The following is a 27,675-nucleotide window of genomic DNA, read 5'->3' on the forward strand; positions in this document are numbered from 1 at the left end:
TGTAAACTCTTAACGCATCACTTCATTTGGATTCATTTCATGCTCTTTCATGGATTATTTATCTGCGTCTTTGTGGCCTTCTTGTCTTGGGACGTCAGCTCCCAAAAGGTGGAGACCAGGTCTGTGTGTTGCCATGTTAGCCCCAGCCTGTAGCAGCTTGCTTGGCCTAGGAGAGGTGCTCAGAGTGGTTGTTTAGGGCATGAATGGGTCCCAGAAGATTGCCATTTGGGAACAACTCTACGAGGAAGGAAAGAACAAAGAGTCACTCCTCCCTTATTCCAGATATGTTCCAGGAGAAAATAACCTGAAGTTGATCTTTATCTTTATTCTAAAAGATGGAGTAGGCATTGGAATTTGATTTAAGATCTGCTCTAGTGGCCTCGGTCATGGATGTAAGTCTTGATGATTTGGGAGAGAGGTTCCTGAGTGGCACCTTGATGAGAACTTCTTTCTACAGACTTAAGTTTGCTCTTTGGAGTGGTTGGAAAAACAGGGCCCCCTGACTTTTACGTTCTTTGTGCGCATGTTGTCAGTGTGCGTATGTGAACCTTTTATTATTATGGACTCAGGCGGCAGTAACCATGGTGAGTAGACCTATCACACAGCATTTTTCTGAGTCAGTTTAAAATGCTGACAATTAAATATACCGTACTCTTTTAAGCAATCCATCAGTCTCCCTTGTTGTCATGGTGACCAGAATATATTTAGAAATGTGACAAGTACACTGAGTTCAATTGCACTTTTGCCAAAACATAGTTTTGCAGCTAAAATTGAATTTCCTGATTGAAGATCCAAGTGCTGTTAAGGGGGCATGATCATTTCTATACATTATTCTGGAAGCATAACTTACATCATTCTGTTGTATCATCAGTTAAAGTCTTATCAGGGTAGTAAGATATTGACACTTGAAGTGGTTGTACTTAAAGTTGATGGAATAAAGTAAAATAAAGGTGGCATCATGTCTTTTCTTTTAAAAATGAAGTTGGGCCTCCCCAATATAATTAGTTATTAATTTATTTATATCTCTGTAAAGAAATTGAAGGCAAGTGTGCCTGTGTCTTTTCTTCCAGGTTATATTTTGAATTTAAAAAAGTGTATCAAGGGCCTCCTCTCCTAGCTGTAATCTATTTCTAGCAATATGAAGGCATCAGTTTTTCTTTTGGCTTGACCTTGGGTTGACAAGCACCCTTATTTTCCTCTAACTTTATTCCTTTCAGGTTTTAAATGAAGTAGAGTAGAGATAAAATGAACATGAGTTTTTGCCCAAACAAACAACAAGCAAAAGTCCTGTGCCTTGTCTAATCAGGAATTTGGTTTCAATCCTCACTTCCCCCTTGTCCTTTGTCATCACTACAATCCTGAGAATGGTGCTGAGTGTGAACTGCTTTGTCAGAGAGCTTAGGTACTTAGCAGTGCCCAGGTTATTATTATATCACTGTTTTCATTCCTGGCCAAAGACAGGCTCTTTGCTCTTGAGGTGAGACGTGAGGACTCCTGGGTATGTTTGCTTCTCACATTTCATGGAGCTGGGTGTGTCAGCAAGTGGGATAGATTTTGAGCCCCTGATAACATATGGCTAAATTGTCTTTATTTCTTTTTTGCACATGGCAAACAATTGTAAGAGACATCCCAGTTATAGTAACAATGGGTGAGATTTACAGTTTTTACTATATGCTAGGCACTGTGGATAGTGAGCGCTTTAATGGAGCTTTCACTGGAGTTGCACAGTAATCTTATAAAATAGGTCCTAAAGGTCTTATTGGCATTCTTATTTCACTTTAAAGAAACAGGTTTCTTGGCCAAGAGGGTACCTCAAGTAGTAGGGGACTCTGGAGTCTGTTCTGAGTCCCCTGTTAAATACCAGTGCCTTTTCCATGGAAGACACACAACAGATATTCGTTACTGATGAATGGCCTACTTCTTAGGCAAGTCATGCAGATGTTTCAGTTTCCAAATGTTCACTGAAGCCTCAGCTGCGTAAAGGTGAACAGGTAGCAGGGTCTGAAAGTAGAGCTGAGCCACTCTGTGTCTGCCCTAATGGTTTAGAACCCAAAGAGATTAGTACCTTGCAGGAAGGGAGCAGACATAAACCCCATCTAGTCCAGTGGTTTGGTCTCAGCATCTTTTGTTTATGTGAGTTATAGCTAATGATGGTCATCATATTAACAATTAAAGCAGAAATGAAGATATTTTAAAGAAAAATATTTGTCTGAACCTAAGTACATTTTCCATAAAAAAAGAAAAGTGAGAAAATGGCAGCTGGATTTGTATTTCTGCATTCAGTTTGTTGTGATTAGTGTTTTGATCAAAATTAATGAAGAAAATCTAGAAAGGATTTACAGAAGGATTGGAAAAGGAAGTAAAAAGGAGGTGATTGTGGGGTTCCTTTTTGATACTACACCAAACCTTGACAAGTTTGTTAAAGTGCAGTTGCAATGGGGAATCTGAAATCCTATCAATACACTTCTTAATACTCTGTTAGATTAAAATCCATTGATCTGGTTTTCACTTTGAATTGATCTCCACCTATGATTGTGTAACATTATGCATTGGTCATTTGGAAAGTATTGGTTTGCTGAGTTCTGCATGTCTTCCAGATGTTAACATGTTTCATTCTGTAACATAAAAAAGAACAACCACATTCATTAATTAATATCTGCTGATTTCATCAAAAAAGTATTTTAGGTATTAGGAAAATTTCAAGGGTACAATAGCAGACACAAGATTTTCAAAATTCTCATTTTCACTTTAAAACTTGGATTTTATCATTGACAATAAATACTATTTGTTATTTTCTTTCCAATGATAGGCTGTCTTGGTTTCTTTTTTGAGAGCATGCCTGACATGACCAAGTCTGAGCGACCATGTTTATCAGTTATTCTTTCAAATAAAAATGGTATTCTAGGCAAAGACCTGTTAGTTTAGATCTCAGTTCAGTCATATGAGTGCATTTCCTGGAGAAAAACATGGTATTTGGGGATTCAGCAGAAGTGTTTCGTGTGTGCTTCCTATTTTTCCATATAGAATTTAAAAAAGATATGTACTCAAGGATTGAGATTTAATAAAATTAATGCATTGAGGAGAGTCTTAAGTAAGACTGTCTCCCCATCCCCTTTACTGTGGGTGCTTGGTGGTGAAAAGTATAGTGATTATCAGTACATTTTGGTGCCACTGCCTTGATTCATGTTGAAACTCCAGCTACTTTTACTCTCTATTGCTTCTGAACCCTCGGTGCGAATGTCAACTCTGTGAAAAGGGCTCCTCACATCTCACTAGTTAGTGTTACAGACTTGCAGACCCCTGAAAAGGGCTAGAGGAATCCCTTCTGTGTAGACACCCAGAGCCACTGATGGAGTCCAGTCCTTTGATTTTACAGGAGAGGAGAGGAGAGGAGAGGAGAGGAGAGGAGCACTGGGGAGACCCATCCAAGGCAGCCGCACTCAGTAGTGGGGGCACTTGGACAAGACCCACGAGTTAGCCCGTTCCTCTTTTTTTCTTTTGATTTCCTGTATTTTCAGGAATTTCAAGGTATATGTTTCTGAACTGCTTTGGGAATATGGTGATGCCAAATATATATAATTATTGATCTTATTTGGGAAGACTTCCACAGTTTTTGGCTTCTTAAACCTTTTGTGTATTTCCCCTCCTCTGTCCTCACCACTGCTCTCTCTTTTGCTTTTTAACAGTAACCACTGCTGCCTCTGTCAACAGAATGTGCTTTTTGCCTTTGCCAAGACTGAGAGAAGTTGAAGGAGCAGTTGGCTTTTGTTTATTTTCTGGTTTAGAATTCCAGCCTTTGGGGAAAAAGGAATCAGTGAGTTAGGGCTTAAGCAGCCACTCCCTTCTTCACCTAGATGAACTTAAGTCCTAGGAAGGGAAATTGTCCGTATAGTATAGCCATTATCTGTTATGTCACTACAGGTGATCTGCTGGACAACTTCTTACCCCCTCCCCATTCTCTATTAAAGGTTCTCCCTGCCTCTCTGCTTTTCATTCCTTATGGGAGGGAGGTTATCCAATAAAAAATTACTCTTAACTTTGCTTTTGCTCATGTTATATTTTATGTAATCTGTTTTCTTCAATACAAACTGGTCAGACTGGGAAATCGTAAAGAAGGATGTTGAGGAAGGCAATAGAGCTAACTGGACCCAGATATTACATTTTCTCCTTAATACTTCTTTCCTGCTTTAGAGTAGCTTTCTGGGGGGTTGGGGGTTGAGAGAGGGTACACTGTATAAAAATGAGTAAACCTCATAAACCCCTAATGTAAGCCTGCAGAGTCTCAAATGTATTGTTCTCTCATTTTCAAATGTGTTTAGTGTTCTTTTGCAACATACCATTTTTTTCCTGTTTCTCATCCAACATTTGATTGCTTTCTCCCACCTGTGAGCTTTTTGAGTTAAACTTTGTTTTCTAACATTCTTTTGATTCTCCCTCTATGTCTTTCTTGGTTACCCTAAAGTGAATCTGATTTGGCCTTTGGCCATCCCTGCTAATCAGCTCTTCCCTAAACCTGGGCCTTTGGTGACTTCCTTTTCTTTCTACAAAACTGATACGGTCTTCTGTTGGTTACCTGCAAACCATTTCTTCTTTCTTTCTTAGATTTCTAGGTATGGTTTTTCCTAGTCACTTATGAGGCTCACAGATTTCCTAGCAGCAGTTCTAAATCTTCAGCATGTGTTCTCTGCTTCCTTGTCTAAGCTTCTGGAGCATGAGGACTGTCTTGTATTTGGTGCATCAGAAGTGCTCTACAGATGTGTTGAATGGATGGTGTTTTAATCCAGGGGTCTCTTCTTCAAAGGGCATTCTTCAAATTGTTACCTAGAGATCTGAGCTTTTGTTTCTCTCTCAGTGTTGGGCAGCTAGATCTTGGAAACACAAAGCTATGACGGCCTGTCTTTTAGTGCAGACTCCCTCCCACTGCCAGGATGTTACACATGCCTTCCCTGACAGATGGCCATTTAGCCTCTACTTGAACACTTCCAAATCTTTGTGAGGCAGTTTGTTCTACTGCTGGATAGATTCATGTTTAAAGTTCTCCTGTGCTTTGCTCTTAAACTACAGGGCCCATTGTGTCAGCCTAATAGTTCTAACACTGCATATGTCTCAAAAGTATAATATGGCTTACACATGACACATCCTTAGATATTCAAAGATAGGTCTGATCCCTCCATCCTCCTTCAGTCTTTTTCTTGCTGCCTACGTCCTGGGGCTTAAAATGTTTAGATGCTCATATTCTTTATTCCTTCTCTGTGTCTGCATCATTTTCTGGATTTCCATCATGCCATCCAACTCTTTCAAGCCCACTTCTTTTCTCTGTTAGATACTAGGAACAATCTGAGTTGTGGGTCTAAAAGCTGGGATACAAATTCTAGTACCGTAATTTACTAGATGTGTGAACTCAGATTACTTAATCTTTCTAAGCTTTGATTTGCTAAGATGAGAGTGGATATAATAGTGACTTCAAAGAATATTTTTTAAGGATTAAAATGTATAAAATGCTTAGCTCAGGTACAGAAACATAGTATGTTTTATAAATATTACTTTTAGCTTTGTTAACTCATTTATCTTTGATCTATCCAGTGATTTCTTTTTCTTTTTTAACATACATGACTTGGTTTTAGAATTAATTATTTCAAGAATTTCTCCCTGCCTCTTTCCCTTTCTTTCTCTATTTTTTCCTATTTGAATTTTATTCATATTTATAATCCTAAAATAATTCCTATCATCTCTAGATAGATTTCCCCTTTTGTTTTGTAATTTTGTCTAGAACTTAACATGGTTTTCTTGACAAATACTGTTTTTCTCTACGCAGATTTTCTCAGCTCCTGCTTACATTTCTACTCATATGTCCAGCCTTTGTTATTCTTCTTGTGAAAAACATTTCTTCACTGTTTTAACGGTCTCCTGATGACTGAGTCATTGCAGTTGACCTAACCGCTCACCAAACCTGTCACTCAGCAGCTTTTAGAATCATGTACTTGAACAATATATTTTTGGGAATTAAATGTTCAATTAATTTCAGTTCAACCCAACATTTACTAAGCACTTCTGAGATGACATGAATTGAACTAGGCCTTCTAAGAATTACATAGAACAATGTTTGCATTTGTTCATGCATTCATTCAATAAACATTTTCTTGAGTAGCTGCTAAGGGCTAGATGCTGGGTTTGGGGTTTGGGTTCAAGAAACTGAGTTAGGTTAAGATTACTGTCATCAAGACACACAATCAAATAAAAGTGGTAAACCAGTGTGATAATCTGAGTTATCTAGATATGGAATTAGGCATATGATAGTCTGAGAAGGGCCACTTCACCAAATCTTTCTGGGTCAGAAAAAGCTTCACAGCAGGGGAGATGCTTAAAGTTTGAGTAAGTGATCAGAGTCCAGTGGAAAGAAAAGACCCATACTAGGATGTGGTTACGTTTGCTTATAAAGCCATTTTGTGAAAACTAACGTCTACATTCCATGTGTTGCCCCCAGCAGCCCTTCCCCTGCCCTGCATGTAACCTTTTTCATTCTTCTGTTTAATTTAGGGGCCTTAGAACCAGTAGAATAACTAAAAGGTAGATGTGATCAATTATAGACTCACTTTCAGGACCTAATTACCACATGAATGCACATTTCCATATTCCAAAGCAGGAATAATAACATAAATACACAAAAATTGTCTCATGATGGCAGGACACATTACAAAGTGCTTCTCTGTCTTTTCACTTACTTCTTATAGAACAGCTCAGTGCTTGTGGGTTTCCTAAGTTAGCGTCTTATGCACTGTTACTGATAGATATTAGCACAAGAATTAGCACTGAATAATTAATTATGTATGGGGGATTTGCCAAGAGTTTTTTCTCTCTTTACTTCAAAGTGATCATGCTGTATTTTCTGATTCTATTTAGACAACAAGACCAGGTCTGTCTATAACCAGGGTCTAGGAATGATTCCCTTTCCCACTCTGTGCCTCAGCTTTGCCACTTGTCAAATGGGAATATTGCCACCATGACTAACAGTGATACTGGCTTCACCTCACTGGACTGGGTGAAGAGTAAAGCTGTGTGAGAGTGCAATCTGTGTGAGAGCATGAGATATTTACCTGGACACAACTGTAAATGCAAAGTGTACCTTTCAAGTGACCAGATTGTCAGCTATGTCAGTCAAAATGAGTTCAAGTTAATTAATTTTTACTTGTTCCTCCCAACTTTCTGAGGTAGCTTCATGTCTTACTGTCTTCTGTTTACCCAAAAGTGACTGCTGGCAAGTGCTATATGTTCAATAAGCACTTACTGATATTTTTTTTTAAATAATTTTTTAAAGCCCAGTGCTGGAAATTTATATGCTATATAATATTTTTGCTTAGGATTCCTTAAGACTTTCCTTTAATCTCTAGATTATAAATTCCATTGATAGAACCCTTATAAATATCACATTAAGAAGCTGAGCATTACCTTTAGGCCAAAGCAATTTACTTTTTAAAAATCTGATTAATTTCAACACAATCAGCCAGCATGTCAGGAGATCTCAGTGCCTCTGATAGACGCTGACAGGTGAGGAAATTAAAATCAGGGAGGGAAGCAATTAAAAGCTGGCAAACATTACTTTAATGAGACAACCAAATCATTCATATGCCATGGAATATGTTGTATTCTTGATAAGCATCTTGGGGTGGCGGGCATAAGACTGCATTTAAAAATATTGTGCATATGGGATTTGATGATGGGAGTGGTGGACATTCTGTGATTATTAGCTAATGCCTTTGGCCTAATCTAACATTTAGTTGCTTTTGGGGACAGACTTCTTAATAATCACGTTTAAGATTATGACATTGTTTAATTTAAACAAATCTGAGTATAAGATTTAAGTAAATCAATCATTTAAAGAAGTCTTAGTAATTCTCTTCCCCTACCTCAACCACCACAGAAAACTTACGCAAATGCACAAAGTCTAGACAAAATAATTCTTGGCCTTTTCACAGTGATTTAGGGATAACCATGGCCAAGACCTGTGAAAAGGAAAAAGGAAGAATGTGTATTTCATAAAACTTCTACTTCAGAAGATTTGGGAATTGTAGTGCTCAGAGCAGAACCTAGGTATCAGTTCCCATTCAGGTTCTCTTTTCAATATAACACCCCTTATTCAGAACATCTGGGCTAAAGAGTTGACCCGTTTATTGGCTTAGTGAAAGTTTTAACAAGGCTCTGTCATATTGCTCATTTGTACTATAATACTTGTAATGTCTTTACATTGGTCTTATCCATTCTGGTGCCAGTTGGTTGGGATCTTTGTTTCTAATGTTAGGATCATCATCCTAGGATTGTGCTTCTTAAGAATTGTCCTGGGTTACAGCCGTCGCTTCAAAGGATAACGCTGGCTTGTGCAGCTGGTGTCCAGCTTTCTCTGCTCCCTTCATGTCTGCTCTCTCATCTCTCACAAGAAAGTCCTTTCATTCTTCTCTGCACCTTTCCTTATTCCCCATTATTTTTCTTCCCTCTCTCTTTTTTTCTGGGTTTCATTCTTTTCTCTCCTGCTTTTCCCAAAATAGAGTATAAATTACCAATTATTCTATAACAGTCCCAACTACGTTTGGTGAGTCTGCTTTTGCAGAGATTCAAGGTAGGTCGAAGTTTTCCAAATTCGAGGTTAATTATACAGGTTTCTTTATTTTTGGTTGGAATTGCTTCTGGAGATGAGAACATTTTTCTTGGGAGAGGATGGGTGGTTTGACAAAGGGTGCAGACCCACCAGGGTCTGTGTCGGTAGTCATAAAATACGGAGGCAGCTAAGGTTAACTGGATTCATTACTGAGAAGCTAGAATGGGATTTGTTTTTCTAAGAGGCTTTTATGGTTCTAGTGGAGAATTGCAATGCATTAAGAAATATCCAGGAGTTACTGAGGGCACATGGCGCCCAAAGCAAGTGAAGAGGGCTGGTGAACTTCTTACCTAGAAGGCATCAGCTTTTCTACTGCTTAAGATAAGACTTAACTGGTGAAAGCTGCTCATGAAAATTCGGTGGTACCAACTTCTGTTGTTTCTGTGGCTTGTGTTTTGATAGTTTGCAAGGTTGTTGCATCTCTGAAACTGCACTGTGGAGAGGCTGAGAAAGTATTCATGGTAACCCTGCATGGAACACTCCATCTGTCTCAGCTAGTAATGTGTCACCTTCTGGTTAGACCACAGATGTGAAGTTCTCTCTCCTTTCACTTGCCAGTGAGGCAGGACTCAATGCTAAATGTGCTTTGCTGCCTTGACAATAGACTTTTATAGTGTACATGCTCTTTTTTCCTTTCCCTCCAAATAGGGCGCTCCCAAATGGGAGGCTGCATCTTGTAGATGAAGGGACCTTACTGGTTTTGGTATCAAGGTACAAAGTATAATTTTTAAATTCTCCATATTAACCATGTGATGTTTTGAAGTTTGATTTCCTTATTGATACAATTGGTGAAGTTGGGTAGTGAAGCTGATTAATGTTTTCATTTTGGTGACATCTGACAAGACTTTCTTGTAGAATGTATCAACCATGTTCTGTTCTTCACCTGGTTTGAGTCCCAAATGAGAATGGGATATATGAATAAAACTTTCCAGAGTTCTCACATTTCTCAATAAATGTTATCCATTGTATTAAATACCCTTTTTCTGGCAGTCCTTTTGGAGCTCTGTCTCTGTGAGTCATAACCTTTAGAATGATCAATGTTATACCTGGAGGTCTTGTACCTAAAGCAGTATCTCTTGTGTTTTGGGGTTGATTTAAAAACCTCTTGATTTTTAAATTTTGAGAAATTGTCTTTTGCAACAAAAGTTCTTTGTCTTGTTAGGTGAGGCCATGTGAGATGGACAGAGACAAATAATGTGGTATTTTAAAACTAGGGACATGGATCAAAGAAATACCCAAGAGATATTCTGTAGCATCATGTGCTTATAACCACATTCTTTGATCATATAAGCATGGGCTCAGGAAGAAATGTTAATGTTTTAGTGGTTTGCATACCACCATTATCCATATCTATAGATATGAAGTAATGGAGGAAAATCTTGTAAGTTTCGCTGAGCTTTGGCTATGAAGTAGCTTTATAATCCTCATTTACATATAAGGATTGGCACTCAGAGAGTTTAAGTAAATTCCCTAAGGCCACTGGTAAGAGAAAGACAAGTCTGACTGGCTCTAAATCCCATGTGATTTTTCCTCAGTCTCCTGTCAATCACATAGCTTGTTTTATTTTGTTATTCCTTCCTCCACCAAGTATAGTGGATCAAGTCAGTGAGTTGTTGGTCTTTGTGCTTTTACAGCCTGATATCCTAGGAGAGGCTAAGGTAAAAGGAAAGCCCCTGGCCTGGCAGGCAGAGCCTGAACTCGCATCTTGCCATGTATGTACTGTGTGGTCTTGGACACGTTACGTAGCTTTCCTGGACTTCAGTTTCCACATCTATATAATGAGGACAGTAGTACTCATTCACGTGGTATTTGTGAAGTTAATCGTGAGAGAGATGTTAGTTCCTTCTCCTTCTCCCTGTTCCTCTACCGGCTTCTATTTCCTCGCCTATGATGTGAGTAGAGTAATCTCTTCCTGTTCTTCACTGGGCTGTTCAGGGGTGAAAAGAGATAATGCATGTGAAAATGTTTTGCAAAACTGGAAACTGCTGTATAGATATAAGAGTTCATGGTGATTTATGAGTAAATAAAGCTTAGTCCCTAAGAGTAACTTTTACCTATTTCATTTGTAGACACTGGCTTTGCAGTTTGCTGACCTTTGTGTCCACTGACGGTTCCAGGAGTTAGCTGTTTGAGGTAGGAGATCAGCATCTTCATGTTGGTGAAATGATAATAAGCATCTTAGCCAATCATGTTCAAGGTTGATTTCACTCCCCACAGAAGAAATAACAGAGGTATTCCATGAACACAAAAACCTGAAAAATGGTCAAGATTCGTGAACGGCCCTGCTTTTATGTCTTCTTGATTTGATTTTCCCTTTCAATTTCTAGCCCTTAAGGTATGATATCAAAAGCACAAAAATTCTGGGCAACACAGGAAATATTTACATTCCCATAATATATTGTGTACCAGGATGTTTCTTATGTTTTATCTAATTGTATCCCAGCTAGTATGGGCAGGAGCCCTTTTTCTCCAGTTGCCAGGCCCTTGGTGAGTGCAGTTCTCACTACACTGTGACCTGGCCAAATGGTACCAGTTGTCTGTCATTGTCTCTTTGTTGCCTCCCCCTCCCCCCCGCCAAATCTCACAAAGGCAGGATTCTAGGCTATACCAATAACAAAGCAACCATAAGAATACAGAAAATGAGATGGAGTCTTTTGAAACCCTGGACCCACTGTGCCTGTGTGCCCTTCTTCTGGGGAGCCAGGGTGAAGGAGTAGGCTTTTGGCCGAAGAATGCATTTGTCCTGAGTTGGAATATGTAGCCCAGTTTAAAAACTAAAATAAAGGAAGCATAGTAGTTGTAAAATTTGCAAAATGTGAGTTATCTCCTATAGCTGCCCAGTAGATAACCTGCACTTCCCAGTTAGCTCTGCTGTGTTCTATGTTATCTTTTAGAAGTTTTAGGCAAAAAAGAGGTAAAGCAGTCAATGGTGTTCCTAATTGCAGGTTCTGAAGAATAGCAACTTGCAGAAGGATTTGATATTAGCATTTTAAATCAGTATCAGCATTTAAAGTAAACATTTGTTCTGCTGAATATTTCAATAATCCCTTTGTTATTTCCAACATCTTGAACTGTAAACAAGACTTACTTACATAGACCTTTGAAGGAACTGGTTTGTTGGCACCACCCCGTATTTGTAGGAGTTGACAATTTAGAGCTGAGTGGAAATTATGGTGGTACATTAGCACAGTTTTTTTGTTTTTTTTTTTTTGTAGATAATTATTTTTTTATTGAAGGGTAGTTGACACACAATATTACATTGCATTAGTTTCAGGTGTACAACATAGTGATTCAACATTTATATACATGACAATTCTGGGTGCCAGCTATCACCATACCAAGCTGTTACAATATCTTGACTATATTCATTACGTCCCGGTTACTTATTATTTTACCATTGGAAGTGTATACTTTTTTTTTTTTTTGTGAGGGCATCTCTCATATTTATTGATCAAATGGTTGTTAACAACAATAAAATTCTGTATAGGGGAGTCAATGCTCAATGCACAATCATTAATCCACCCCAAGCCTAATTTTCGTCAGTCTCCAATCTTCTGAGGCATAACAAACAAGTTCTTACATGGAGAACAAATTCTTACATAGTGAATAAGTTCTTACATGGTGAACAGTACAAGGGCAGCCATCACAGAAACCTTCGGTTTTGCTCATGCATTATGAACTATAAACAGTCAGTTCAAATACGAATACTCATTTGATTTTTATACTTGATTTATATGTGGATACCACATTTCTCTCTTTATTATTATTATTTTTAATAAAATGCTGAAGTGGTAGGTAGATACAAGATAAAGGTAGAAAACATAGTTTAGTGTTGTAAGAGAGCAAATGTAGATGATCAGGTGTGTGCCTGTAGACTATGTGTTAATCCAAGCTAGACCAGGGTAATAAAACATCCACGTATGCAGAAGATTTCTCTCAGAACGGGGGGGTGAGGTTCTAAGCCTCACCTCTGTTGATCCCCAATTTCTCACCTGATGACCCCCCTGCGACTGTGCCTGTCTTAGGTTGTTCCTCCCTTGAGGAATCTTACCCGTCTCTGGCTAACCAGTCATCTTCCGGGGCCATACAGGGAAATGTAAAGTTGGTAAGTGAGAGAGAAGCCTTACTGTTTGAAATGGTTAGCTTTTTATTTCTTTGCATATTTATGTCCTGTAGCTTCTATGCCCAGCATTTGTCTTGAGGTATCTTTACCACTTGGAAGAATTATGATACTCAGTAACATTAGCACAGTTTTTAATGCTAATATTCACCATATGCATCAAGTAAGAACACAACATGTGCAAACAAGGTTGGTGATGTAGGGACTGTGAAACTCCTCTGTAGTTAGATCAGGTAGAACAGCCACTTGTGTTGTTGAGATTTTATTTTCATTTCTAGAGAAGAGAGGATTATAAAAAAAAAAGCATCCAAAAATACAGGAATGACTTCTGCCCATTTTTGGCCCCCTTACAGTCTATAAAATGCCATAGCAAAACCCCCTTTTTCTAATATATTTCATGTATTTTCATGAATACATAAATATCAGCAAAGAATGTACTGTAGACATGTAAAGTCATAGTTTTGGACAGCTCCAATAGGCAGAGATCTACTTTATTCACTTAGAAGTTGTACTTATATTAACTTTTCTCCAAATGCCGGTTGCTAAATATTAATAGAATAAGCTTTGAAAAATGGTTAACCATGCCCCCCTTCTGTACTGAAACCCATTTTGAAACTACAAAGTTTAAGCAAGACTCAAAAGGTTATGAAAAATTGCTCTTGAGAAAGAGAGATTTCATCTCCATCCATCCATCCATCCATCCATCCACCCACTATACATGGGGGATGGTGAGAAGTGAAGGATAAAAACTTCTCAAATAACCATTGGAAGGTGGAGAAGTAAATGTTCTGGGGGCATACTGTAGAAATACAAAATAATCTTGTGGTAATAACTGATATCAGTGGCAGTAATGAAGAAAGAATAGCAGTTTAAATAAATAATTAGACTTGACAGCAGATATGTCAACAGGTACCCACTTAATGAGTGTAATCATTGTTTTTCTCTGCTTTCAATGTTGGTCTACTGACTGTGGTGTGTTCCCTGTTCCATTTCCAAACCAAATCTATTTAAAGCTGCACTCCATGGAATCTGAAATGGTATACTCTGTTTACTATTTAGAGCTGATACCCAGTGTTCTTTAATAGGCAAGGTTTGTGCTCGAACAAGAACAGGCTTCTGGCCTCCTCTAGACTGTTGATTATCTCTGTTTTCCACAGGGTGATTCATTAGTAAGGATGAATAATACTGAATTAATTCTCCTGGACTTATCTATATTGCTAAAGTGAATTGTTTATTGTAATTTACTGGACATAGCCCTAGTCTTCCTTGAATGAATCAGTTTTTGCTTTTTGAGGTGGAGGTAGAAGCAATAGTTATAAACAAATTCTTTTCTTGGTTACCTGGTTAGAATATCATTGTTTTGGGGAGTGAAGAAATGTGTTTTTTGCTGTATTATGTGAACCAGAAGCCATGAGAATCTAATTCTAATCACAGTGCTGGCTGTATCTCTTTGGCAAGTCACTTTCTCTCCAGGGTCCATTTCGGTATCTAACAACAGAGAGAGTTGAATCAGTTGATCATGGCATTACTTCTAGTCAAATGTACTATTATCTGTGATTTTATTTCTTAGTGATTCCTTTTTTACTCCTGCTGCCACTTCTTCAAAGTCATAGGAAAGTCCTATGACTGTTACAGAACCAGTGTGTGAAAATAGTTGTTTTTCTATTTAACTTTCGTTTCCTTTACATACTAGAAGAGTGGTTAGTGATTTGAATGACATATGCAGACAGTATGATATGGCATTTCTGATTGGTCATCCCCTACCTCCAGCAACATTCAGTTTTTGGTTAGAAAGGAAAAAAAAATCCTTCTTCCCCATGTTTTTCTATTCCATCTTCTGGGTTTCATTTTTAGAGGATCTGGTAAACAGAGCCACTGGTAACACTGAGGGGTTCTCTTCTGCTGTTTGACTTTTCCAGGCTGAGTCACTGACCTGTAAGGAGTCACTGACCTGTAACCAGAGAACCTTAAGAACCAATCTTGCCATACTCTCTTTGCAGAGATGGAGATTTTGGGGGTCGGGGAGGGAATCCGATTTAGTCTAAGGTACTAGTGACAGATCCTGGCCTAGAATTCTTTCCTCCGGCTCCATAGTTGTATCTCTGTTTTAGGAGAGAAGTCTCTTTCAATAAACTGTCCTTTCTCTTCCCACAAGTTAAAGGGCCCTTGTCTTTCAGACAAAACCAGTCTCAGTGTCAACACGAGGGCATAGCATGCCCTTAAAACACAAATGGATTCCAGACATCTTCACTGATTACATGGGCAGTGGAATAGAGGATTCTAGCTGGATTCTGCTCCCTGTGTTTATTGGGGGACTGTGGGTTCCTCTTTAGTCCCTTCTGTAAGAGATTACTTGACTCTGATATCCTCACTGTTTCATCTACACGCCTCTTGCCCTTTTCTGATCCAGTGAATTATAGGAAGCTGAGGATGAGCTCCTAGTTGGCCTATGTATTGTGAATAGTTGGGAACATTAAGAACACAGATGAAAGACTGATATGCAAGAGGACAGAAGGGTAACAGCCAACACAGGGAAATCTAGTTCAAGACCTGCAGTTCTCAAGTGCTGCGCTACACAAGATTAATAGCAGCATCTCTCATTCTTTCCAAACTTTTCTCTGCCTGCCTTGTTCTTGTGGGACTGGGCTGGGACAGGGCAACACGTGGAATGATTTTGCCAAAATCAAGCACATACTTTCATGAGATTTGTAGGACCAGAGAAGAGAGTAGTGATTATCCATCAGTTTAGAGGATAATTTAGAGGCCAGTGGATCTAAAACTTACCTTGGGCCTCCTAATACTGAGATGCAGAGCATGGAAGTTTGTTTACTGAGTCTGAGTTTGAGTTTGAGTTCTGGCTCTAATTAATTTAACTTTGGTAAAGTCATGGCTTTCCTCTGGGTCTCAGTTTCTCTATCTATGAGATAGGAAGAGATGACAGAGCCCCTCCAGCCCTGGATGTCATGAGTCTTTGATTTGCCTCAGGTCACCTAGCAGGCTTGTAGTAGCACTGGGTCTTGAATCCAGACCCTCTTTTCTGGTTTGGAATGCTCACCATGATAACTCCCACGGCCCTACTTTATATACAGTGTATTTGCATCTCTCAGCCCCTTTCTATTAAGTAAACTTTTTTCTCCAGTTGACAGGTCTCTTCCTGTCAGGGACTTGCCTAAGGCAGTACTTCTTACTGTGTGTGTGTTTAGTTGTAGGGGAGAAGATTATAAAGTACTTGGGAACTTAGATGAGTCAATGAAATAGTTAGAAAATATGCATCTCTGTAGGATATTGTCTCTGACTTCAGGAGGTTCCTAGACCCACACTGGTTCTAGGTTAAGCAAAAGATGTTTTCCAGTGAGGTGAGTCTGAGATGATATTTGGGCAACATACATTTTCTGTTGCTGTTGGATTTTTCCCACAGTTCACCTACTGTTCTTGTGAGTGTCAGCCTCATTTATGAGTGTGACTGTGGACATTTATATGTCTCAAACTGTTGAGTGACATTTTAATATTGAAACTCCTATTCTTCTCACTTCCCTCACTCACTCAAATTACTTTCAACCCAAAATCTGCTAACTGCTAGCCATTTTAATACATTATTTCACTTGATTTCATAAAATAGAAAATTATTTGTTTCATTTGTCATACAAAGAAACTGAGCTCAGAGAGGTTGAGTAGTTTACCCAAAGTCATGCAGCTAATAACTAACAATGCCTTCAGAAATCACACTGAATATAAAGACAATGAAACAATTCTATAAACTGTAAGAAGTCCCTGGCAGAAAATAATCAGTGGACTCTAGAGGAGTACAGTGAATGTGTGCTGTGTGCTCTGGGAGTTCAGAGAGGGACACATCACATAATCCTGAATCATTTATGTGATAATTCATTAGGTAAATGCTTATCTGACACCTTAGGGCAGAATAAGAAAGGTTGGACAGTTATATAAAATGCATTATAAGTAACTCATATTTTTCCTTTTTTTTTTCTTCAAGCTTCTATCAGCTTAGATAGGGGAGCTGAGATGGTCTCAATTTCTCCATTTCGTATAGTGAGGTGAGGAGGAGACAAAGAGCGCCTAGGGTCATAGTGCCGTGATGGTACTGTATGTTACCAACTGAACTGGAGTTTCAGTGCTTTGGGGAATCCATTTGTTGTTTTCTCCCTGTTATATTAAGTGTGGGATTTTTAATAGAGATAGACTTCTGACCATGCATAGCTCAGCACAAATGCAGATGTAAGCAGCTAGGATTTGGATCCTGCCAAGATGTAATGATTGCCACATGTGTGAAGCTAATGTTCAGCACTTGGTGACCCAGCAGGAGCCGTGAGAGTGAAAGCCAGTGTCAGAAGTGGAAGAGGCCTGAGAGATCATCAGAGGCAATGCCTTCACCTCACAGATGGGGAAAAAGAGGCAGAATAAGAACTGGACTTCATGCCAGCACTCTTTAGTAATATCTACTTAGATTTTCTGCCTTCCACCTGCTTATTGCTCACAGTGAGAAGCCTGATAGGCAGAAATACCTGGACTGTGAATCCAGCATTATTAGCTATGCGATCCTGGATACACTATTTGATTTCCTTGGGTCTCAGTTTTGTTGTCTGTAAAGTGGAAATGATAACCTGGTGACAGGACTGTTGTGAGAATAGGTGAAATGCCAGTGTGCTGTTCAATACACATGTTAATATAATGAATAATCCTCATCATAGCCTACCGAGACAGGCACAGTGGTCCTATTTTTATAGATTCTGTAAATCTCTTGTATAGATTCTTAAGTTTGTTTTGATACTTTCCCAGTCTTTGCTTCTGAGAGTTTTGTCTGAAGACCAGGAACGCTCAGTATCACCTGGAAGCTTGTTAGAAATACAGACCTCAGGCCACACTCCCGGCCCCCAGAGCCAGAATCTGAATTTTAACTAGATGCCAGGTAACTTACACACTCAGTAGAGTCTGGGAAGCATTGTGCGAAGCCTGAGAACTGGATTCAGTGAGGAGCACACCGCCAGGATTCTCAGGGCGTGCCTTACCAAGCCTAGGGAGAGGGGAGGGAGCCCCGCGGGGTCGCTTCCTGGGAAGAATGGAGGCTGGTGGAAGGGATCCACCAGGCTTTATCTTTTCAAGGCCCTTCATTTCCTTAGAAGTACTATTCACCGGGGGTCAGACTGGGATTAGATCCCATCTTCTCCCAAAGTCCATGTTCTTTTCATTAAACTATGATGTCTCAGGCAAGAGGAATGCCAGGCTATGTGTATGATAACTCTTCATTCCCCATAGTGTGAATATTTCCACACTGGCTGTTTTACTCTATTACTCAATTCCTAGACGGGGAGAAATAAAAAAAAAAAATTAAAAAGCTTGAGTTGAAAGCCAGGATCCTGCAGCTTAATCAGTTATTTTCATTTTTTAATGAGGGTGACTATTGTGAAATAAGTAATTATTAATTACTCCAAACTAATGAAATATTTTAGTTTCCTTGCTAAAAAAACATATGGAAGCTAAAAGAAAGCATATGGGTGTTTTTTGGGAAGCATATTGGTGAATGGACAAATTACAGTGGTGCCAATATGCCTTTGCTGTCTGGCTGGGGCCATCACTGCATGTGCTGGCATCTGAGTCCTCATGTGTTTAAAGGGATTAAAAAAATCCCATCTGATGTGGGCCTTGGGTTGCCTCAGGAGTTGCACAGTTCTGTCTCATACATTTTACTGCCATGCTTTCGCTCTGACATTCCTGGTTGAGTGTCATTCAGTATAAAACTATTGCTCTAAGTGGCTGCCATGCTCTCTTTCGAGATGTCTCTCATCCTTTGCAGTAGACTCAGTGGGCCTGCCCAGCTGATGGCTGTGTATTGAGACTCTGTCCATCTGACAGTTTCCCACAGTGGTAAAAGTCCCTTTTAGACTGTAGAACTGGACTGCCTTGCTCCACCGAGGACTCTCTGTGAGACCCTGGGCCAGCCATTGACTGACTCTCTGCACTGCAGATTTCTTCCTAGTAAACTTGGAGGAATAATACTAGTGCTCCTCAGCCCACAGGCATGGCTCTTTATCCAGTGTGTAGTACATGCCTGTTGCTCCTCTCCTTTCCTTTATGTCCCTTCTCTTGCTACATACTTTGCCAGTTTGGTGAACAGCTCGATGGATTTGAGGGTCATTGACACTCTTCTGACTGCTCTGGAGATCGCACACAAGGCTTGGGATGACGAGAGGCAGCATTCTATGTTTGAGAAAGTACTTGGCCAAGTGTCAGAAAACTGAGGTTCCAGACCTCCCTGACTTAATAAGCATTTACTTAGCACTTACCAAGCAAGGTGGCTTGCTAAGAAATTGACAGAGGGAGCTGGCAGATTTGTGGAGGTGAGTTTGATTCAGCGCCAGCTAAGACTCAGTGTGATGTTTGAGCTCAGTAATTATACTTTGTCAGTAGAGTATTTGGGGAACTCATTCTGCCTGTGTGTTTCTTACAGAATTAGGGACTGGCATTGGTTTTGAAAGGTGATTAAATGGGCTGTGATGGGATATTACAGGGAGCAGAGGGGAAATCTCTGGAAGGCAGCTTGAGACAAGACCCATGTCCAGACAAGTGGGCTTGACAACAAAGAGCAGTTGAGAAAAATCACGTCTTTTCTGATGGGACTCAGTTTACTCATCTGCAAAATGTGAGCTTTGGACAAGCTGGTTCTCAAGGAGCATTAAGAACTCCAACCAGAATTCTGCACTAAATCTCCTACCCTATAGCCAGATGAGCCATTTAGTTAAACCCTGGCAGCTGAAAGTGGCAGCAGAGCAAAGCCCAGAGCCCAGGTGTTCTGCTTCCTATTTCTGTGCTCTTCCTACTACCCAAAAATCACATCACGATGATGGGTGGGTGGGGTGACTATTATTATTCCAGCCTTTAATGTATGAGGCACAGAATGTTAAAATGACCTGGGACATAAAACAAGTAAGTCATTGAACCATCTCTGATACCAAAGACCCTTCTGCTGCAGAGGGCTAGTGCTTGTAAAATGTCACCTCCTTCCATTTTGCCTGTGTGGACCTTGCCATCCTGCCTGAAGGACCATCACCTAGTCCTTCTCTTAAGAAAGCCATCTTTCTCCATCCCTTGGCTCTGAAATACAGTCTAAGCCTTGGACTCTGTTTATAATTAAACTTTATTTTATGCCACCATCTTGTCTTGTGTCCTCTCACCCCCTACGCCTGCACACACAGATTATCAGGGTTCTGAATCTAAGGACTATTCATGGCTTCTCTCAACTCCCTTTAGCTCCTGGCACAGTGCCCTAGACTTTATGATTAATAAGGAGACGCATAACTGTTCTTCACCAGTTTTTCCCTACACTTGTTGCTTGTTTTTAAGATGGCTATGAGACTTACAGGATATAGAATTTCAGAACCAGGAAGGAACTTAAAAGCAATGTGTCTTGTTGAGCCCCTTCCCAGGCTACAAATGACTTATCCTACTTTACCTGCCCGGTTAGTGGCAGGTCTGAGAATGGTGCCCCCATCTGACTAAGCAGCAGAGGGATGAGTGGGGCTGAAGCTCCTGTTCCGCACGCAGCCACTGTGGCTGGGCTTCTCCTTTTTGTGAAGACCACCGGGAATGAAGGTGGGATGCATGCTGCTGCTGTGTGAAACAGATGGAAACAAGCAGATGCTTACTGGGTATCTACTGAGGGACAGGTGCTTTCACATAGCTTAGCCTGGTCAGTCATCATAAACTAGGATTCCCACTCCTGGGTGAGGGAGACAAGCTGTAACCAGGACATTTGGCAAAATCCTTCCCCATAAACTCTCAAGGTTGCATCATAGAGGATAGGTGTTTTCCCCCTAGAACGTGGGCGTCGGGCTCTATACATTGGCACATATAACTGTTCCAAGGGTCACTGATCGTGAAGACAGGTGAAAGGAAGCAGAGGTTGTGATCAGGACTGAGACGCGGGGTGGGGGGCTGGTGTCCACTAGTGAATAAACTCTCCCTGCTCTCCCCCCCACATGCTTCTCTGAGGCTTTGGGGAACTTGCACTTGAGTGCCTCACACTTGAGTGTTTATCGTTTTGGCTTGGACTTGCTCCTTTTACATCCTATTTCCTCCCCTCCCCTAGCTGCCACTGAGTAAGGTTTTCTCCCTCCCGTTCACTCTCCTTCTCCCCAGTCTTCTTCCTCCTGAGTCAACCCTGGGTGGCCTAAGGTCCTGAAGGCTGTCCAGTGGCAGAGTCCTCTGTACTGGGCTGTGAAAATGCTGGCAGGGAAGACGATACGCAGACTTGTTAAATACACAGTAAAAATAGCTTATGATCTATGGGACTGGGTATTAAGCAAGACGATATTAACGAGGTCTGAGTGCTGTTCTGCAGTGGTGGCTGCACAGCCTGTTGGCCGCTTCTCCTCCCTGCCTCTGGCCGCTCGAAAGCGGTGTTTCCATGCCGCTCCTTGGGCTCTGTTTAAATCAGCTATTTTCTGAAAGAGTCCCTGACCTTCCCCACAATAGAAACCATTGATGTGGTCACGTCAGTGCCTCTTCAGGAGCTGCGTGACTGGTGAGCCCCTGGTTGTCACTTGAAAACTACTGGAACTTTAGGAGCAAGAAGGCTTTTAGATATCCTCTACTCGTTTGATGGGTGAGGATACTACTCCCACTGAGGGACAGTGACTTGCTCAAGGGCACAGATTGAAGTAGGGACAGGGCTGGGACAGGAGCTCAGCTTTCCTGATTTCCATCCCCTAATGTCCCACCGTGCCACACTTACCCCTTCCTGAGGGCCCTTTTCAGCCCAGAAGGCTGAGGATGGAGATGAGCCAGGCCTGGGACATCAGTGTCCCTAGGAATGGGCAGAGGAGGTGAAGAGAGGGAAAGAAACTCAGTGCAGAGGAAGGAATGAGGAGCTGAGGGGGAGTTATGCATAGTGTGGGGGACATAGATGCCCAGGGTAAATGCCTGAGGTGCCTCTTGGCAGTGCCCATCTATGAGACTCTTTCCTATCAGATGCCACAGGGTGATTCATTGAGAAGTAGATGCTTAAAGGGGCAGGGGAAAAATCATGGCATGTTCTCTATTGCTCAGAACCTTTTCCTGACCTCATGTAAGATGTCACGTAAAACTACCATACAAGCCATCGTGAGCACCATTTTTTTTTTTTTTTTGCTTCTTTATTATATAGTGTTCAGTGTTTTTCGAAGAGTTCATATGTGAAATGCTGTCTCCTTCACAAGATTACAGGGTCCTAGAGGATAGAAATCGTAACCTAGATAGACGTTTCTCCCTTCCCCTTTCAATCATGGCACCTGGCATAGACCAAAATCACATATAATGAACATCTAAGTTTTTGTTGAATTGAACGTAGTTTGATTCAGATGGCCTCTTAAATTTTTATCAGTTGATAGTGAAATTTGGCAAATTATGATTTTGGGGAAGAGTATTCTCACCAACTTGGATTCTATAAGATTTCTCATATGTTCTTAATTTTTATAAAACCTGGTATGCTGTGCAGTATTATCCTAATTTTACAGTAGGGAAATGAAAGTCAAGGGACCTGCTCAAATTAATTTTAAGTAATAAGTGATGGAGATTTGATTTGCGTCTGGGTCTTCTGCCTTCAAATATTGTAATGTTACTTCTGCTCTTCCCCCTTACTTATGGAAAGGGTTTTACACAGATAGTGGTTCAAGGCACCTCCAATCTTTTAGGGTTATAACCTATCCCCTTAAAATTTGGGAAAATAATTATGAGGACTCAGGGTCAAACAATGATATATTAATGTTTTTTGGATAACGTTTTAGCTGATATTTTTCAGTAAGTGAAAGGAAATATAGTACATCTCTATTATTTGGATTTGCTTAGTTATGAAGTAAACTTTGGATACATCCAGATTATAGGGAAGGCCTTTTTCCCTAAATGAATGTCTAATTTGGCTAAAAACAAAATTAAACCTTTTTTTGTTTATTTTGATTACAAAGGAAATATACAGGATTTTGAATGCTGCTGCTAAAGCCTAGATTTTGGTTGATGGTAATGTTTTGTAGTTTGTTCAGTATTTGCCATATTCATTAAATGGTATCCATTATACTTCTCCAGTTTTTATAGGATTTGGATGCATTTGATTGGTAACATTCTGTATCTTTTCTGGAAAATTATGAATGTGGAACAGTCTTCTTTTTTCTAATGTATATAGTTAGGAAGAATACTGTTGCCTAATTTAAATTTCAGTATGAGGCAAAGCTTATTTGTAGTGAATATAATATCTTGATATATATATAGATCTCATGTTTTCTTTTTGTATTTAACTTTGCAGGTGTTCAAGGAGGAGAATGAGTTGAATAATAATGGTATAATGTCCAGAGAGAAAGTTGACTACATAAGACAGATTTGCTTATGGGCTTGTTGCTGTATTTATTATTATTATTTTTATTATTATTATTATTTTTTTTATTAAGGTATCATTGATATACACTATTATGAAGGTTTCACATAAAAATCATTGTGGTTTCTACATTCACCCATATTATCAAGTACCCCCATACCCCACTGAAGTCACTGTCCATCAGTGTAGTAAGATGCCACAGAGTCACTACTTGTCTTCTTTGTGCTACACTATCTTCCCCGTGACCCATACACACCATATGCACTAATAATAATACCCCTCAATCCCCTTCTCCCTTCCTCCCCATCCACCCTCCCCCTGCCTCCCCTTTGGTAACCTCTAGTCCCATCTTGGAGTCTGTGAGTCTGCTGCTGTTTTGTTTCTTCAGTTTTGCTTCATTGTTACACTCCACAAATGAGGAAAATCATTTGGTACTTGTCTTTCTCTGCTGGGCTTATTTCACGGAGCATAATACCCTCTAGCTCCACCCATGTTGTTGCAAATTGTAGGATTTGTTTTCTTCTTATGGCTGAATAGTATTCCATTTTGTATATGTACCACAACTTCTTTATCCATTCATCTACTGATGGACACTTAGGTTGCTTCCAATCTTGCTATTGTAAATAGTGCTGCAATAAACATAGGGATGTATATGTCTTTTTGAATCTGAGAAGTTGCTTTATTTGAGTAAATTCCTAGGAGTGGAATTCCTGGGTCAAATCGTATTTCTGTTTCTAGTTTTTTGAGGATCCTTCATATTGCTTTCCACAATGATTGAATTAATTTACATTCCCACCAGCAGTGTAGGACAGTTCCACTTTATCCACATTCTTGCCAGCATTTGTTGTTCCTAGTTTTTTGGATGTTGGCCATCCTAACTGGTGTGAGGTGATATCTCATTGTGGTTTTAATTTTCATTTCCCTGATAATAAGCGATGTAGAGCATCTTTTCATGTGCCTGTTGGCCATCTGAATTTCTTCTTTGGAGAATTGTCTGTTTATATCCTCCACCCATTTTTTAATCAGATTATTTGCTTTCTGGGTGTTGAGGTATGTCAGTTCTTTATATATTTTTGATGTTAACCCCTTGTCGGATATGTCATTTACAAATATATTCTCCCATACTGTAGGGTGCCTTTTTGTTCTACTGATGTGTCCTTTGTGATACAGAAGCTTTTTAGCTTGATGTAATCCCATTTGTTCATTTTTGCTTTTGTTTCCCTTGCCCAAGGAGATCCATTCAGGAAAAAGTTGCTCATATTTATATTCAAGAAATTTTTGCCTATGTTTTCTTCTGAGAGTTTTATGGTTTCATGACTTACATTCAGGTCTTTGATCCATTTTGAGTTTACTTTTGTATATGGGGATAAGCAATAAACCAGTTTCATTCTCTTAACATGTGGTTGTCCAGTTATGCCAACACCAGTTGTTGAAGAGGTTGTCATTTCCCCATCATATATCTATGGCTCTTTTATCATATATTAATTGACCATATATGCTTGGGTTTTGTATCTGGGCTCTCTATTCTGTTCCAATGATCTATGGGTCTGTTCTTGTGCCACTACCAAATTGTCTTGATTACTGTGGCTTTGTAGTAGAGCTTGAAGTCCAAGAGCATAATCCCCCAGCTTTATTCTTCCTTCTCAGGATTGCTTTGGCTATTCAGGGTCTTTTTTTTGTGGTTCCATATGAATTTTAGAACTATTTTCTCTAGTTTGTTGAAGAATGCCATTGGTATTTTGATAGGGATTGCATTGAATCTGTAGATTGCTTTAGGCAGGATGGCCATTTTGACAATATTGATTCTTCCTATCCATGAGAATGGGATGTATTTCCATTTATTGGCATCTTCTTTAATTTCTCTCATGAGTGTCTTGTAGTTTTCAGGGTATAGATCTTTTACTTCATTAAGTTTATTCCCAGGTATTTTATTCTTTTTGATGGAATTGTGCTCTTGATTTCTCTTTCTGCCAGTTTATCATTAGTATAGAGGAATGCAACAGATTTCTGTGTATTAATTTTATATCCTGCAACTTTGCTGAATTCAGTTATTAGTTCTAGTAGTTTTGGGGTGGATTCTTTAGGGTTTTCTATGTATAATATCATGTTATCTGCAAACAGTGGCAGTTTAACTTCTTCCTTACCAATCTGGATTCCTTTTATTTCTTTTTGTTGTCCGATTGCCATGGCTGGGACTTCCAGAACTGTGTTGAGTAAAAGTGGGGAGAGTGGGCATCCTTGTCTTTTTCCTGATTTTAAAGGAACTGTTGCTGTATTTTATGTGTGTGTGTGGGTGTGTGCATGTGTGTGATTACCTCATGGTATATAAAGTTGTTTATACTATGAAAGTACATAATAACTTTTGAATTACCAATGAAAAAATTGAAATAAAAACTTGTGGGATAAATCTTTTATCTTACCTAGACTTGTAGGTAAAGGGAAAATACAGAAACCTGTATTGTTTGGTATTAGAAGGAAATCAAACATTATATATTTTTTTGACAAGAAAGTTTACCTTGGGAGTCTGAATATTCTTGCAAGCTTTCTAAACTTCAGCCCCCACTGATGTGCATACTTTAAATCAATTAATTCAATTGGTTGGTATAATTTGAATGAAGACTTAGGGAACATTTTGTTACTATAAGCAATGTACATACATACCAAATAAAGAAAGAAAAGGAGAAAAAAAGAAAAAGCACTTTGCACCTTTCTTGCATGTTTGAAACAGTCTGCCTTTAGAATTGCATAAGTGTTTGTCTAGTTCTCTAAATAGATTGGGAACACCCTGTAGAAAAAAGAAATTTTTTATGTATGTTTGTGACAGTGATTTTGTGAATTCAGGCTCAGTAAATTAAAACAACTTTTACAGTGTCCTTTGGCTGGAGTTGACAGGCTTATTCAGCGTCTCTTTAGAAGTCATCCTGTTTGAAATCCCTCTACTTCATAGACTTTCTGTGGAATGAAGAAACATTGTCCATCTGCCTACTTACAAAAAAAATGGATAGTTTGGGAGTGTAATAGCCTGTTTACATACTGACCCAAACTGTCACTGTATGAAAAGGTTTCGTATACTCTAAAATGTTACAGAGCTAGGAAAAATATATACATGGAATATGCAGAGTGCATATATGTGTGTATGTGTATATATATATATGTGTATATATGTATGAATAATCTGTTCCTTGTCACAATATTTAACCCAATGTGCTATTTACAGTAATGAATCAAAATGTCAGTTTTTAAAAATATGAAGTGTCAAAGTGTTCCCACATAGCAGGAAAGTTTGATATGACAGTTTGTTAATCATGTGACTATTACATCAAACATGTCTCACAGTGTTTTTTGCTCAGTGCTCTTTCCTCTGGGCTCTTCACACTTCTTCAGTAAATTCCTAGTTCAAGTTACTAACCCAAGAGCCCATGTAGGTTACGTGTCTCCCACACCTCACACAGATGCTGCTATGTTTTTCTGTACTTAAACCTGACTGGCTTTCACATCATTTTAGAGTATACAGATTTTTGTGCCTGACATATTTATGTGTCGTACCTAAAAAAGAAAACTTTCCTAGTGTAATTTTGTTAATTTCCCTGCAGAACCATCATGTGAAATGTTAATATATAGAATGGACGTTTTGTGTTTCTCCTAGTTGGGTTTCCCAAGGCATAACTTAGCCGTCCTTATGTGCTATTGGCCTACTCTTGAACCTTGGGCACATTTTAAATTTGGCTTGGCACGTTGATTATACTGACTTCTCCAGCCCACTAAAGGGAACAGAATCATAGAACATAAATATTTTATATTTTAGAAAAGCAACACAGCTTCTTTCAGGTCAGTCTATGGCTGTGCTACTTACTAGCTCTGTGTCCAGGGACCACACTTGGTCTTTGGGCCTCAGTTTCTTCTGTAGAATTGTTGAGGCTGAAATTAGATTAGATTGGTACATTCATGCTTCAACCAGCCCCAGGATTCTGGGTGGAGCTATAGCTTCAGATGATTGGGCGCAGGGCCAGGGGTGAGGACTCTGGGTCCTTCTACTTGAGCAGTTCCATTCTCCAATTTATTGTGATTTAGCTTAATATACTATTTCATTAAAGAAAGGGTTCCAGTGCTTAAACGACTGAGTTATTTACCTGTTGGCAACCACTCTCCTAGAGGTTCTAGAGTCAGCATTCCCTGACTCTGGCTCATTTCCTGGGAGTCCGCAGTGGGCAGCCACACCAACAGGTTTGGCTACTCCAGCCTTGGGCTCTGCCTGTGCGCCTGTGAGACCTCCGTGGACGTGCTCCCAGCAGCAAAGGATTCTCCATACTGAGACTTGAGGGAAGGGCCACTAACTGAGATCACATCTATGTCTGATTTTAATCCTTGCATCTTTTTAGTCATAATAAATGTAGTTTCCAGTTTGGCACAGTCTCGGGTCTACGAAGACCATTATTTAGAATGAGTACAGACAGAGGAAGATACAGACATTTGTCAGGTGCTTCATCTGTTTCAGGTCAAGAATATGAATGTTACTCCTGAAGTTAGAGAGTTTCAGCTAGTCAAGGG

At 39.6% G+C, this 27,675-nt stretch overlaps 1 protein-coding gene across 13 annotated transcripts in view; it reads left to right on the top strand.

Moving 5' to 3' along the window:
* Positions 1 to 27,675, top strand: part of LPP (LIM domain containing preferred translocation partner in lipoma) — a 632,552-nt gene that overhangs the window by 142,870 nt on the left and 462,007 nt on the right. For 9 of the 13 annotated variants that reach the window (XM_036875183.2, XM_057501065.1, XM_036875184.2 and 6 more), the window contains one exon: positions 10,720 to 10,783. The exons of the other annotated variants lie outside the window; for them this stretch is intronic. The gene's annotated coding sequence lies outside the window, so the exon portion shown is untranslated. The remainder of the gene's footprint in view (positions 1 to 10,719; positions 10,784 to 27,675) is intronic. 13 annotated transcript variants of the gene reach the window in all.

This window comes from Manis pentadactyla, chromosome 1, assembly GCF_030020395.1.
Source record: "Manis pentadactyla isolate mManPen7 chromosome 1, mManPen7.hap1, whole genome shotgun sequence".
Taxonomy (NCBI): domain Eukaryota; kingdom Metazoa; phylum Chordata; class Mammalia; order Pholidota; family Manidae; genus Manis; species Manis pentadactyla.